Here is a 14,408-nt window from a genome sequence, read left to right as displayed (position 1 = left end):
ACAAATATATAGGCCTAAACTAAAGATTTATATATTGGAATTACATATACATTGTTACACGTAGTAATAACTATATAAATTATGCATAATTACATGCAATTAACCCTAAACCAAACCCTCATCCTATCCCTAACCCTACAGTAAGTACAAGTAGTTAATTATTATTAATCAGTAATTAAATGTATAATTACACTGTAATACTGACACCTTAAAATAAAGTGTAACCAAATTTCCCATCCTTTTGGATAACACAGTTAACATAGTTAAAAATAAACAAACTAATTAACTTAATGTGATGCATGTTTGTCAGTCATACATAAATGAAATTTCTGTAATAGTACTATTAAACAATAGTACTGGTTTCAATATCATACATTTTCACTAACTGAATATTGCTTGTTGCTAGCCATATATTTAAACAATGTTCATACTGAATACATTTAATTGGATTACACTTTATTTTAAGGTGACGTAGTTACATTGTACTTGCTTAAGTGAGTACTGAGTAATATTAATTAACTACATAGTTACTATAGAGTTACATATAGGGTTAGGTTTAGGGTTACTTGTAATTTTGCATAATTTACCGTTATAAGTACATGTAGTAATGTGTAACTTCGTCACCTTAAAATAAAGTAATACTTTTAATTGTTTTCTCACTTAAGAGTTTTTTGATGATTCTAAGCAAATTGAATAAATGCATTTTGATACAATTTTAATATTTATGCAAATATGATTTGATGATTTAAGCTAAATAGATGCATATAGTTAATAATAAACTATGCAATTTTTTTTTTTTACATACAGAAATCTTACCCGTGTAATTTATGTATGACAGACCATTGACAAATTTGATCACATTAACTTTATTAGTTTGTTAAAACTGTGTAATATTTATGATTAAAAAAAGGTTTTTAATATTTATTACTTATTACATGTTTACTATAACTATAAAACACGAATTAGGTTGATAATATAATAATATAGATACAGGCAATATACAATAACTGACAAAAATTAAAACAGTCCGAGAGTTCACGTTTTGTTTTACTTCAGTGGAAAAATGTATTGATTACTTGACTTTAAAATTCTCTCTCCCTCTCTCTCTCTATATATATACACACACAAACACACACACTTAAAGTATGCAAAGGTAAGGTAAAAAAAAATAAACTAAGCTCTAAATCAAGCTTTGGATGATGACTTTAGACTACCAGTGAGGTCATCTGGCACCCGCAAAGCTTCTGTGAAACTCATTTGTACTTGATGTGTGTAGGAAACATCATCCAATTCACTTTGGACTGCATGATCAATCGCTGATGACAGAGAATGTTCGGATTGCAATCTGGACCGAGAGACAGTGTATGTGTGTGTTTCGGTGACTATGAGACAGCGTCCCCTGGGTTGAAATAATGTGTGGTTGGGTGTGTGTGTGTGTGTGTGTGTGTGTGTGTGTGTGTGTCTGTCTGTCTATGTGTGGAGGTTAGCCCATGATTTATCAATGTGGGATTTTCAACCACATGATCTCATTCTAGTTCCTCCACCCACTGCAATGCCACCGGAACATACACATGCTGTCCAGCCCAAGGACAATTAGGTGAGGACATCGACGAGACAGGCCTCAAACAAGTCTTATGACTATTATTGGCATTTAAACAGACACAATGTGCATTGATTGACTGGTTACATTCACATATGGTCTTTCATGCATCACACGATTTCAAGACAATTAAAAGTCCAGCCATTTATGCCCTAATTTGTTTTGATCTGTCGGGAGGGAAGGGAGTGTCCTGCTTCAGAGAGACATCAAGCGGCACAAACACCAACGCCTTTGTAATTCATAATTTATTGGCCTCATCATGAACAGAACTGCCAACTCTCCTATTCAGAACAGCAAAGAAACAGATTCTCTAGCAACTGGAGTATGTTCTTACAAATATTTTGAGACAATGGTCTGCAGTTGGCTTTAGAAATGGACAAAGAACTGCAACTGAAAAGTGAAGGCAATTTACAATAAGGTAATTTGTATACATTAGTTAATGTATTAACGAACATGAACTAACAATGAGCAGTTATCAAAATACAGCCGTTCTTTGTTCATGTTAGTTCACAGTGAATTAACTAACATTAACAAAATGCAACTTTTGATTTTAATAATGTATTAAAAGATGAAATTAACATTAACTAAGATTAATAAATGCTGTAGAAGTATTGTTCATTCTAGTTATTAACTAATGAAACCTTATTGTAAAGCATTACTGCATTATCTAACATAAACAATGAACAATATATATTTTTTTAAGCATTTATTAATATTGGTTAAAACTAGTTAACAGAAATACAATAATTTTTGTTTGTTCGTGTGCATATAACTTATTTTAACAGAAACAACTATGTGTTGAAATGAACAAGATTAAAAAAGGCTGTAGAAATTGTTCATTGTTAGTTCATGTTAACTCATTTAGTTAACTAATGTTCACAAACGAAACCTTAATATAAAGTGTTACTGAATAATCTTTTACAGGGCTACAGGATGTAAACAAGATCAGCCTATAATCTATGATTCAGATGGTATTCAGAGGATTCTAGCATTTTTCTTACTAAACCCTTACTTAATAAAAAAAAAAAAAAAAAAGGAAAGCTATTTGCAGCAATCGAACATCATTCAATTCCAGTGAGAGTTGGCGATGTTTAGTGTCACGCAAAACATCCGCTTGCACATCCTATCCCCCTTTATCAATCAAAAATGTTGTATGTTATCTTGCGCTAGATAATCAAAAGAGCTTTTCCTATAATGTTAGCGCTACGCTAAGCTCATAGGCTAAGTGGAAAACACAAAAAAGAGAAATTTTTTAGCTGTGGTAATATAATGTGATATTTATGTAATGTAAAAGATATTAATTAACATTTGCAAGATTGAAAATAAATATACTGCAAAGCATTATGACCAAATAAGCTCTAATACATGTAATAAATAAGTAAGCACCTAATTAATTTGCATACAACAGCAGAAAAAGAACACCTACTAGAAACCTACAATCTTGTAGAACAGTTCAACATACTCAAACATGCACAAGCACAAACACAGAGGCTATTTACAAGTGTCCCTTTTGTTTTATCAGCAGTAAGTCAGACGTGGGATGAGTGTCACGTCATCGCCCTTCTGGTGAATGAGAAAAAGACTCAATGAAAACGTCTCTTTCATTCATCCCATAAACAAGATTCTTCAGATATAAAAAGGAGCTTTTGTCTACATTTTAGCACAAATAGAAAAAAAAAGAAAAAAAAAACTATTAAATTTGAGAGAAAAAGATATTGGGATCTTAAGACCTTGTGCCGAACATCAGTACCGCTTCACCTTTAACACATAAACAGGCACGTCTGTACACATTTACACCTGTCACATCACCCGTATAAATTGGCCTTTTCCTTTCGTGTGTCTCAAATGCGGTTTCACGGCCCTAAGCAGGTACAGATCTGACTCAGAGCTCAAACCCGCCCACAATCACGAATGACGCGCTCGATTACAATGCCATTGTGAGGCGATTGAGAGGACAGGGAGGGGTGAGGTATCCGAGTGTGTGTTTCTGTGCACCTGGGCAATCGTGTTTATGTTTAGGACTGCAAGTGGATTTGGTATAATTAAGTAAAGTTCATGTCAGACACAAAAAAGAATTTCTCAAAACAGTGCGGGCTTCAGAATCTGGAAGTATGTGTAATTTTATACTTGTGTGTGTGTGTGTGTGTGTACAGGTTTGGCTATACTTGCGAGAGCCAAATGTCCTCACCTCTACAGTGAAACATCATGACAACCGACTAGTGAGGACATTTTACTCCTGCTCACTTGTTAAAAAGACTTATAATTTGGCCAAAACATGTTTTTATTTAAATCTAGTGTTTTGCACGTTTATGTGATGGGTAGGTTTAGTTGGGTTAAGAGATAGAAAATATCATTAACCTGATATAAATTCACTGGAAGTCTGTGCAATGTCTTCACTGATATAGTGAAACAAACTTCAGTGTGCATGTGTGTGTGTGTGTGTGTGTGTGTGTGTGTGTGTGTACAGGTTTATATTACATTCTGTAATATAATGTGTATATGGTCCCCACAAGGATAGTAAAACCTGAAATCACCAACATTGTGGGGACCAGCCAGCAGTCCCCATGGGGGAAATGGATTAATAAACATACTAAATGATGTTTTTTTGAAAACGTAAAAATGGCAAAAGTTTTCTGTGATGGTTAGGTTTAGGAGTAGGGTTAGTGTAGGGGGATAGAATGTACAGTTTGTACAGTATAACAACCATTACTCCTATGAAATGTCCTCACTTTGATAGCAAAACAAACCTCTGTGTGTGTGTGTGTGTGTGTGTGTGTGTGTGTGTGTGTGTGTGTGTGTGTGTGTGTGTGTGTGTGTGTGTGTGTGTGTGTGTGTGTGTGTGTGTCCAGCCTAGACAAATATATAGACAAAATATGCTCAGAAGTTAGCAAAGTTTGGGGATAACCTCAAAATGAAAACAATTAAAATAAATAATTAAAATCTGACATTAAACAAGTATATAATTTTTTCTTACTTTTAAAAATTCTAAATGTTTTATGTAAGGTTTAGAGTTTGGTTGAAATGTGTCTAGTCATTTGAAACGAATTAAAATTCTTTTATGGCACAGCCACATTTAGCAAGAGAAAAGTGCGTGCTCGTGCAAGTTAATGAACGTTTAGACTAACTGTTTAAACACAAATAGCTAATTGTTCTGTAAAATATTTTAACCAACTTGGGCATTTTTGTCCAAATGTATATTAATAATGTTATTTATATTTTAATTATATTACAATTTTACAGATTTAAGTTTGAGACAGTGGAGCAATAAAGCACCAAACATTAAACACTGAAACAGTCTCTTGAAGCTTTTTTTTTTACAACGTCAAAACATGACAGACTAGAAAAAAAAAAATCTTTTCACTCTTTATAACACTAACTTGTGTATAAATATATTAAGTGCAAAAAGTAATAACATGTTATTTGTTTTTTGACTAAGTGCAATTGAAAGTTTGTTAATAAACAGCGAAACACAAAATCTATTGGAACATGATATGAAATATAATATCACTGTACACTGACCCAACCCTGACATTTATATCGTTACAGCTTCAGGGAACCAATTGCAATTTTATTTAATGGTCTTTTTAATTTGCGAACACTTAAACACATTTATCACGTTCTATAATCAGTGTAAAACTTTATATAGAGAAATGCGGTGTACTTTCTTTATTGATGGATGCCAGGTGCTTTATTTCAAATGGACTATTAGCCCTTTCCTTCACATCCTACACAAACGTGTTTCAAAGCTGATTATGACAAAATGACATTGTAGGAAACACACTATGTAAATAGCTGGAGGAAAACTGCACACACACACACACACACACACACACACACACACACACACTCCATCGCTCTCTCTTTTAAGAGGGATTGCCTAAATGACGACTTTCATTCATGTGTAAATGCTGAAATACAATGCCATCATGTTTTTATGCTCAAATTTGTTGATTTGTTGGTAATTTCCAAACTGGCCATAAAAGTGCAATGACAACAGCAATTACTGACAGCAATATATTCACGAAAATCACTACTACGGGTGTTTTTTGAACATGGTACCATGATAATACCATGTTTTTTGGACATGGTATTTCATAAAGTACAAGAGTGTCACGTAAACACTACGGTATACGATAACTATACATATTATAGCCTATACTTATATATATAACACACACCGTGGACATGCGATTTACATCACAGTCCAGTTCTGAGGTCCATAAAAGTGCCCGCTGGTTGAAGTTATAACAAGTGACTTTCCTGCGAGGGGGTAGAGTACACGTGGTCCTGCCTCCCACTGAGAGACACAAAGGGAGATGTTGGGGTCGAACTGTGACTCACATGAGTCTCTGAGATACTAGACAAAACAGCCATTAGAAACAAATCACGAGAACTTCATAAAGACCTTTATCACGGTGCTCGTTCAGTGAGTAACGGCCTTTTTCAGCTTTGAATGAGCTGGCGATATGGGTCACCTGTCATTCATTAGAGGCCAGTAAAAACTTACAACTCCATAAATTTATATTGAACATTTTCATCGCAGTTTTATGTATCCTTTCCATATTTCTGATGGACTAACAGCTCCAGTAGGAAAGGGTGACTTCACAAGAGTGGGATTGAATTGACATCAGGTCCTCTTTAAATAATTATACCCTTCACCCTCTGCCGGACAACAGCGAGAACTAAATGTGTGTCCTTAATCACTTGATCAAAACTCGGTGGATAAAACAGTCATTGATTCTCGGAAAATTGATTAATACAAATTTGGTTGTGAAAGTAAATGTATTAAACACCACTAAATGATGATGAATAGGGAAATGTTCAGGTTATATATTTACCTTAGAAAACAGACTAAATAAGTCTTTATAGTTTGCATAAAGAAAGAGAAATGAAAGCCCTGTCCAAAACTTTTTTTAAAAAACAGTAATAATATCAGGTGATGTCACCATGATTGTTTACAATTGTACTTTACAAATCAAATAATATCATTATAATTTTTTTTGTAAATTACAGCAGATCTCGAACATTTTTTTTTGTTAAAAAATGAAAATATTCATTGCACAAAAAAATAAAGATACTAAAGTTCAAAGTGATCACAAAACGCACTGTCAAATTAAAATGTAAATTATAATGATAATGAATTTGCAATGTATGCATCAAAGGAGTTTAACTGTCATGAAAATAACCGATTCAATTTTTTTTTTCTTTATGCAAAGTGTAATCTAGATGACCCAGATATTTTTGACAGGTTTCATAAGATTCACCCAGATAAACCTGCACTAAAACTGTATTTTTACTTCCAGAAATGTATGTGTTCAAGCTCAAAAATGAACTACTAGTATTCAATTCTGTTCACAGAAAAATATAGCGATAAATGACATATCACACAGTGCGTATCATATGACTGGAGACGTGCCATTACGTTATCCAACAAAGTACATTTGCTCTGCGTCACAAAAGATCAACAGGAAAACATGACTGCTGAATGCAGGTCAGACAACACCTTCACAGGTTAAAAGCAAGAATTATTTCTCTAGATAAGAGAAATCCATTTTGAAAATCTAAACAAGTCTGCTTTTGTAGTTTCAGCACACAACAGGTAACAAGGTCTATTCATTTCTTAAACACAATGTGGAGCAAAATCATGTCGGTCTCAGATAACATCTGGAGTCTTTAGTAACAGCAGGGCCAACAACTCACACTGGCCTATGGCGCCATCTTCTGGACATTATGTAGAGTTGAAGGAAAACAAAACAGAATGAAGGTCCGTATGTCTATTTTAATATTTTCTAAATCTTAAAATCTAAATCTGTTTATTTTCAGCTTTAATATGTAATAAATTCATAACCAGCAACTAAAAAATAAACTGTTTGTGTGCTAAATTAATTTAAAAAAAATCTATTTTGAAAAAATAAAAGACATTTTCTGAATTGGAAAAAAATACTGCTTATAACAATAAATGCATCTGGATAAATAGTCCTTGAGATGGAGTAACAACCCATTCATTAAATAGTTGATATAATCCACCATTATCTTTTTAAATTAGTGCTAGATTATAGCAATACTAATCTTAAAATAAGCAGAAACAATAGCAGCCAATAAATCTCAAATATCGGACCACAACAACAAATAACCAAATACCCTAAATGTGTGTGTGCAATATCTATATCTATCTATATCTATATCTATATATCTATCTATCTATCTATCTATCTATCTATCTATATATATATATATATATATATATATATATATATATATATATATATATATATATATATATATATATATATATATATAGAGAGAGAGAGAGAGAGAGAGAGAGAGAGAGAGCTTAGTCTGTGTCTGTGCATGACTAGCTTAATTTATCAGTTCCTAGTAAAGCAAAATCTGTGTGTGTAATAATAATATAGGCTTCTCTCTCTCTCTTTAATCTATCTATCTATCTATCTATCTATCTATCTATCTATCTATCTATATATATATATATATATATATATATTATATGTGTGTGTGTGTGTGTGTGTGTGTGTGTGTGTGTGTGTGTGTGTGTGTGAGAGAGAGAGAGAGAGAGAGAGAGTGTGTTTTAATTAAAGTCTATGCATGACTATCTTAATTTATCAGTTCCTAGTAAACCTCAATGAATCCGAGGGTCACTGGGTTCGTCTGTTACATAACCAACCACACGATGTCGCTGCTGTTCTAGCAAGATAACAGGAGAAATCTAACAACATGCCAAACCGTAAAAAACAAGTCACTAAACCTTCTCAGATTACATTTAGGGCAGGAAAGTTCTCTTTCCAGAGGAAGTTTCTAGTACATTCTTTCAGCACTTGAATCCAGAGATGGTGCCAACTGAAACATAGCAACTGCGTAGCGCGTGTGACGCAGAGGGATATTCACAGTTAGTCAGCCCTCCCTAAAACCTACCAGATGTTTGAAGCATCTGTCTGTGGCCGTGCCAACACCTGTATGTCAAAACAGAAGCTTAACGTAAACATTTTTGCGACAGAGGATAAAAATCAGCGATGGAGCAAGACACAAGGTGCAGAGAGAGAGAGAGAGAGAGAGAGAACAACGACAAGACAGAGACGTACGTGCGTGCGTAAGAGAGGGGCGTGTCCTCAGCGAAACCGCGGGTCAACGGGTTCGTTCATTCCAAAAGCCTCGTGAAATGACAACCGATCCCAAATACGATGTGCCGTTCTGACACACACACATTCACACACACACACACACACACAGCACGGAACCAAACACCCGTTATCGATTCGAATCAACACAGACACACACGTACAGACCCCAAACACTGCTGTGAAAGCATCACACGCACGTGGATTCACTTTCAGCCCCAACAACATACATTGTTTACAGGCGCATATGCAACAAGGAAGCGATGTGTGGGTTACACAACCACTCTCACCAGAATAACATTATTGCACAAGCCTTTAGGAAGATGCAACCTGAAATACATGCATGCAGCATGAAACCATCCCCATAAAAACTATAATAAAATACATTTGCATGGCATAGCTTACACATCATGCAGGTGGTTCTTACCAGATGAAGAAGCTGTGCACGCCAGTCCAGCAGGACAGAAAACCTCGGAAACTTTCATCATATGCGTAAGGTACACCGACACATCTGAAGCAGGCAACTACATGTGAGAGAAAGTGAAAGACAAATGAGAAGGGAGCAGAGAGGTATACGACTTATGGGAAGAGAAAGAGAAGTGCGACACAGCAGGAAAGGGGAGAGGGAAATAGATAGAGAGAGAGAGAGAGATGTAGAGAGTGAGAGAGGTAGAGAGAGAGAGAGAGAGAGAGAGAGAGGGGCACCTCAGTGTGAGTTCTTGCTGTTGCAGAGAGGGGTGGTCGGAGCTGTAGGGTACCAGAGTTCAAAGCACTGAGAGAATAAGAGTGTTATTCTGCTACAGCCAGCCAAGTCTTACACAACACCAACCAGGGGCAGCAAGTTCCTTCTGCCTATCTCTCCCTCCCTCGCTCTCATTCACCAACTCGCTCACTGTCTCATTCTCTCGCTCACAGATTCCCTATTCTTTCCATTTCATCTATTTCTGTTTCTCTTTCCCTCAGATTTTTCTTCATCACTTCCCACATGAAAACAAAAATGAGAATTCTTTTAAAGACAAAATACATTGCAAATTGCATATAGGGATGGTTCAACCAAAAATAAAAGTGATATGAAATATAATGCATTTCGAAGAGCATTGGGAACCAAACAACATAGACCCATATTCCTCAAAAAATCATATAGTTTTGGAACGACATGATTAAATGATTTTCATTTTGCTTCTTATATTTGTTTCTGGAGATTCAGAAGAGAATAATGTCTCAAACTGTGCTCAGATTTGCCACGACACCAAATATATTCTTCCGAGATCACATGATCTAAACTACGTCATTCAAATTCATTTTATAGTTGTACTCTCTTGGTGCACATTAACAGTTTTGTATAATTTGTGTCTATTTTTATTGCTCCTGAGGAATTTTAGGAGAAACATCTGACATGAATTCATTAATTGGCTAAGAAAGAGCATGATCTGAGCTGTAAAATGTTCCTCTGGGTTTCTCCATCTCCTGCTGGTGAAGGGGGCATGTTGTTTTGCAGACCTAGCGAAATTTGTGGGTTTATATTATTATGGAAGCACTGAAGAGTTTCTGGAAAAGGGCTAGAAATCTGCATCACTGGAATTCCAGGAAAGTAAAACCGTAAAAGGTATCATTCTGCACTTCATACGACATTAAGTTGTAAGTGTAGACCTTTGTAGACCTTTCAAAGCCATTACACAGCATGCTGCTTTGCTTTTATGGCTATTATAAATATAAGAGATTAAACACAGCATTCACAGTAGGATTTTGGTGAGGATTTGGTTTAAATTTAAGGTCACAGCTTGGTTAAGGTGTTTGTTTGACCACTGGCACTGCTGAATTTGTATTTAAAGGGATAGTACAAACCAAAAATGTAAATTGTAATCGCTCTTTCAAACCTGTATGACTTTCTTCTGTGGAACACAAAAACAATGTTTCAGTGGAGTCTGTGTGTTATTTTTGGACCCCACTGACTTTCATTATATAGACAAAACAGTTGAAACAGAATACCATCTTTTGTGTTCAACAGAAGAAAGGAAGTCATACAGGTTTGGAACAACATCAGGGTGAGTAAATGATGCCAGAATTTTAAATTTTGGGTGAACTATCCCTTTAAGGATTTGAATGAATAGGGGGTTTTTATATGCAACGTTTTGCAAGATGCAGGTAGAAACTGTTTATACAAGTCTGATATAAAATCTGCAAAGTCATCCTTCATAAATCACTGGTGTCAGGTTTAACAATAATTAGAGTTTGTTATGTGGAAGAGATGGAGATGTCAAGGCATGCTTTTGTGCTGAGCTAGAGAGGGCATTACGCAACCACTCAAAAACTAAATAAATAAATAAATATATTTTTAAAATAACAGCATCATAAATTAGGGTTTTAATGCAATCAAATCAATGCACAACGTGATCCAAGATCAACACCAGCTCATCATCGTTTCTAAAAGACTTGACACTATTGAAGTCTAAAAATAGATAGAAAGATTTCATAATTGTTACATAACAGTAGGCTCAGCTTCACCTTCTGATGTGCTGCCTGAAGAGAGACGGCAGTAAAGAGGAGGAAACAAGGCCGCAACGATGGTGCACATTTGGCCATACAAAAATGTACACAAATAAACAGCCGATTTGGAAATGTGCAATAGCACAATGCAGCAAAGTAACCTAGACTGACATCTAAAGTCTTTAAAAGACAGTCCAGGTCGGAGCTGTGGCCTAGCAGTAAGCAACAACACATTAAGCAAAGGTGCTCAAATGGAAAACAGCAGTTTGAGTCCAACCCTCTATCTCTTCTCAGTAATTCCATTTCAACTCTCTACTGTCTCTTACAAGAAAAAGTGGTAGAAAACATTTAAAATTCAACAATTAGCAGTCAAAGTAAATTGTAAACATATATATTGTCTGGACACCTAAAAATGTGCATAATTAACTCTAAAAGTCATTTTAAAAGTCTGATCAGGTAGAAAAAGCTTCTTAAAGCAACAATGCTACTACTTCACTGTAGAACTATCCCTTTACTTTTCATATTAAAAATGAGCTGTGAACAAATGGGAACATGCTCAGGGGAGTGGAGCATCCGTTGGCCTATTTTGCTGCAGTCATTTGCGTCAACTGTGAGCCGCCGTATTGGAAAAGCCAAAGTCTGGTCCGGGAATGTCAGACTTAGTCATATTAGAATCATTTCCACGTCAGTCGTACGAGTCAGAGCATTTCGCCTGATTAAACGCTCCCACACATGCTGAGAGGCGACTTGAGTTTTTCGCATGAAAGTTGTGTTTTTCCACGTAAACGTGCCAGTTAAAGCACAATTAAAGCTGCACATTATCAGCCCCTGAACGAAAAGTAGTCAGTCAGTATGAAGATGGCAGGCTGAAAGAAGCGAGTTTCTGTATTATCTAATACAAAAACTAAATACAATGCAATATTTACAGATTTGTCATGTGCATCACACTATGTAAACATTAAAGTGGCCTTCTTGAACAGTATGTGCTCTTGAAGCGCACGTAGAGCACACACTCTATCACATTCAGCTGTGTGGGAGGAAACCGCTCAGAGGCCCCTAGTTCTAAGTGTTTAACTACTGGTATTACATACCCGAGGCTGTTTCGCAAGAACAGCCTTACTCACCTAAGCTTTTTCAAGCCTCTTCTGCAGAACTGAAACAAAATCTATTAAAATAATCTCAGGGGGTTTTAATAAACCCAGACCATCTTGGCAAAGACTCCCTCCGACTTACAGTTAGAACGTCATTCTTAATTTGCGAGAACCGCTGCAAGTGTTTTTATTGGATTAAGATGAGGCTTTAAGATGTAAATGAAACTGTTAATGGTGATTCTTAAATCTTTTTGAGGCATAAAGAGTCAAGCATTTAGATTTCATTTTTGGAATTTGACCTTTTGATCAACTTCAACATGAGTGTCTGTAGCAGGAAGTACTGCAGCAGGAGGACTGGCCTCATCCACAGAACCTCTTCTTATCCATTTGCTTCTACTGCTTAACATGTACATTTATATGCACATACAAAAGTTGTATATATACACACTACTGTTCAAAAGTGACAATAAAGACAATATAACTCCTTATAAAATACTGCTTGTGAATTTGCAGGATGCAACAATATAATGGATTTACATCTGAATTTTCAATTGCCAAAAGTACAACATTAAGTGTGCACATTTCTGTTATAGTAAGGTCAATTAGTACATTAGAAGGAAGCCTGCAAGGCTGACCTGTATTTCCAGAGCTCTGATTTTGCTGGTCCCACAGTCCCACTGTTCTTCAAGGAAACTTTAACTCTGTCCCATTTTCAGCCATCTCATTATAGAGATTCAGGCACCTGAGGGACAGAAAATCACAATGTTTAAAATGTCTTTTAGGCCCACACAGAGTAAGACGGAAAGGGTAAGTGGCTGCATTCACATTCTTGTCTGTTCTCTCTCTTCTCTTTCTCTGATCATTCTGGCGGCTGCAGTTCTTTGCAGTGTTTTGCAAATTACTGTAACCCAATCAGACCTGTGCATGACCCAGTGACACAACCATCTGCACTGCCAGAATCATCATGAATGCCAAGGCTAAAACCAACAAATCTGCCTGTTCTTTTTCAGATTTTTTTAAATTTGGAACCTAAACATCCCATCATTATCATTAAAATGACAGTTCACCTAAAAATGAATAGTCTGCCATCATTTACTCACTGTCATGTCATTCAAAATCTGTATGACTTACTTTCTTCAGTGGAACACAAAAGGAGATATTTAACATGGTCACACTACACTTTTCCATACAATGAAACTAGATGGTGACCATCCCAGAGATTGTGCTAAACTTTCTACAGAAGAAAAGGTCATTTGAAATGATAAAAGGGGTGAGTAAATGACAGAAGTTTAATTTTTGAGTGAACTATCCCTTTAAAGTCGACATGAAAGTTGCAATAGTCATTTCTTCGCTATTAAGATGTATATCTGAGTAAAACGGCTTCTCAAACAAGAAAACATGTAGGGTGGGATTTTTCTTTTTGGGTACTGATTAAATCATTGGATGGTTGTGGTTTGCTGTGATCTCATGTGAGTGACAGGTTGTCCCGCCCTTGCACCAGTAAACACGTCATCAGAGAACAGAAGAGATGTCATTGCAAGAGGAAGGTTAAGTTATTTTGAACTGAGATTATTATTAAAAAAAAAAAAAAAAAAAGCACTCATGCATGAATAAATCATATATAATAAATACTGTAATATTCCATAAAAAAGTAAGAATAGAATTTTGATTTCATGGTGACTATAAGAGTAAAAGATTGCATGTGACAAACTCACAGGAAGGATGAGTATTTGTGCGCTTAACGATACCCTAGTGTGATCTCACATGCACTAAATAGGCCAGTGGCATGACAGTCTATATAAAGAAAGACTCTCATTCCAGTTACCAACCACACAAAAAACCCTGAGGCCCACCACAAACGCACCGAAAATAACCCCAAGTGCTGCAGGGTTTTGACAACACGCAAACAAAAAGTTTTTTTAGCAGTGCCATCACTGCAGAAGGTACTGCACGTTGCTGTGAAAACGTTTGATGCAGGCTTTATCTTGGACCAGATCTTTTCACATCTCTTTCTTTTGTTTGTCAAAAAACATTCAGTACTTGTTCTCGATTCTCAAATTTCACTGTGCAGCAACACAAAGACATCAGAAAAAAACA

The sequence above is a fragment of the Megalobrama amblycephala genome, linkage group LG2 (genome assembly GCF_018812025.1).
Source record: "Megalobrama amblycephala isolate DHTTF-2021 linkage group LG2, ASM1881202v1, whole genome shotgun sequence".
Lineage (NCBI taxonomy): Eukaryota > Metazoa > Chordata > Actinopteri > Cypriniformes > Xenocyprididae > Megalobrama > Megalobrama amblycephala.
This window is presented reverse-complemented; position numbering follows the sequence as displayed.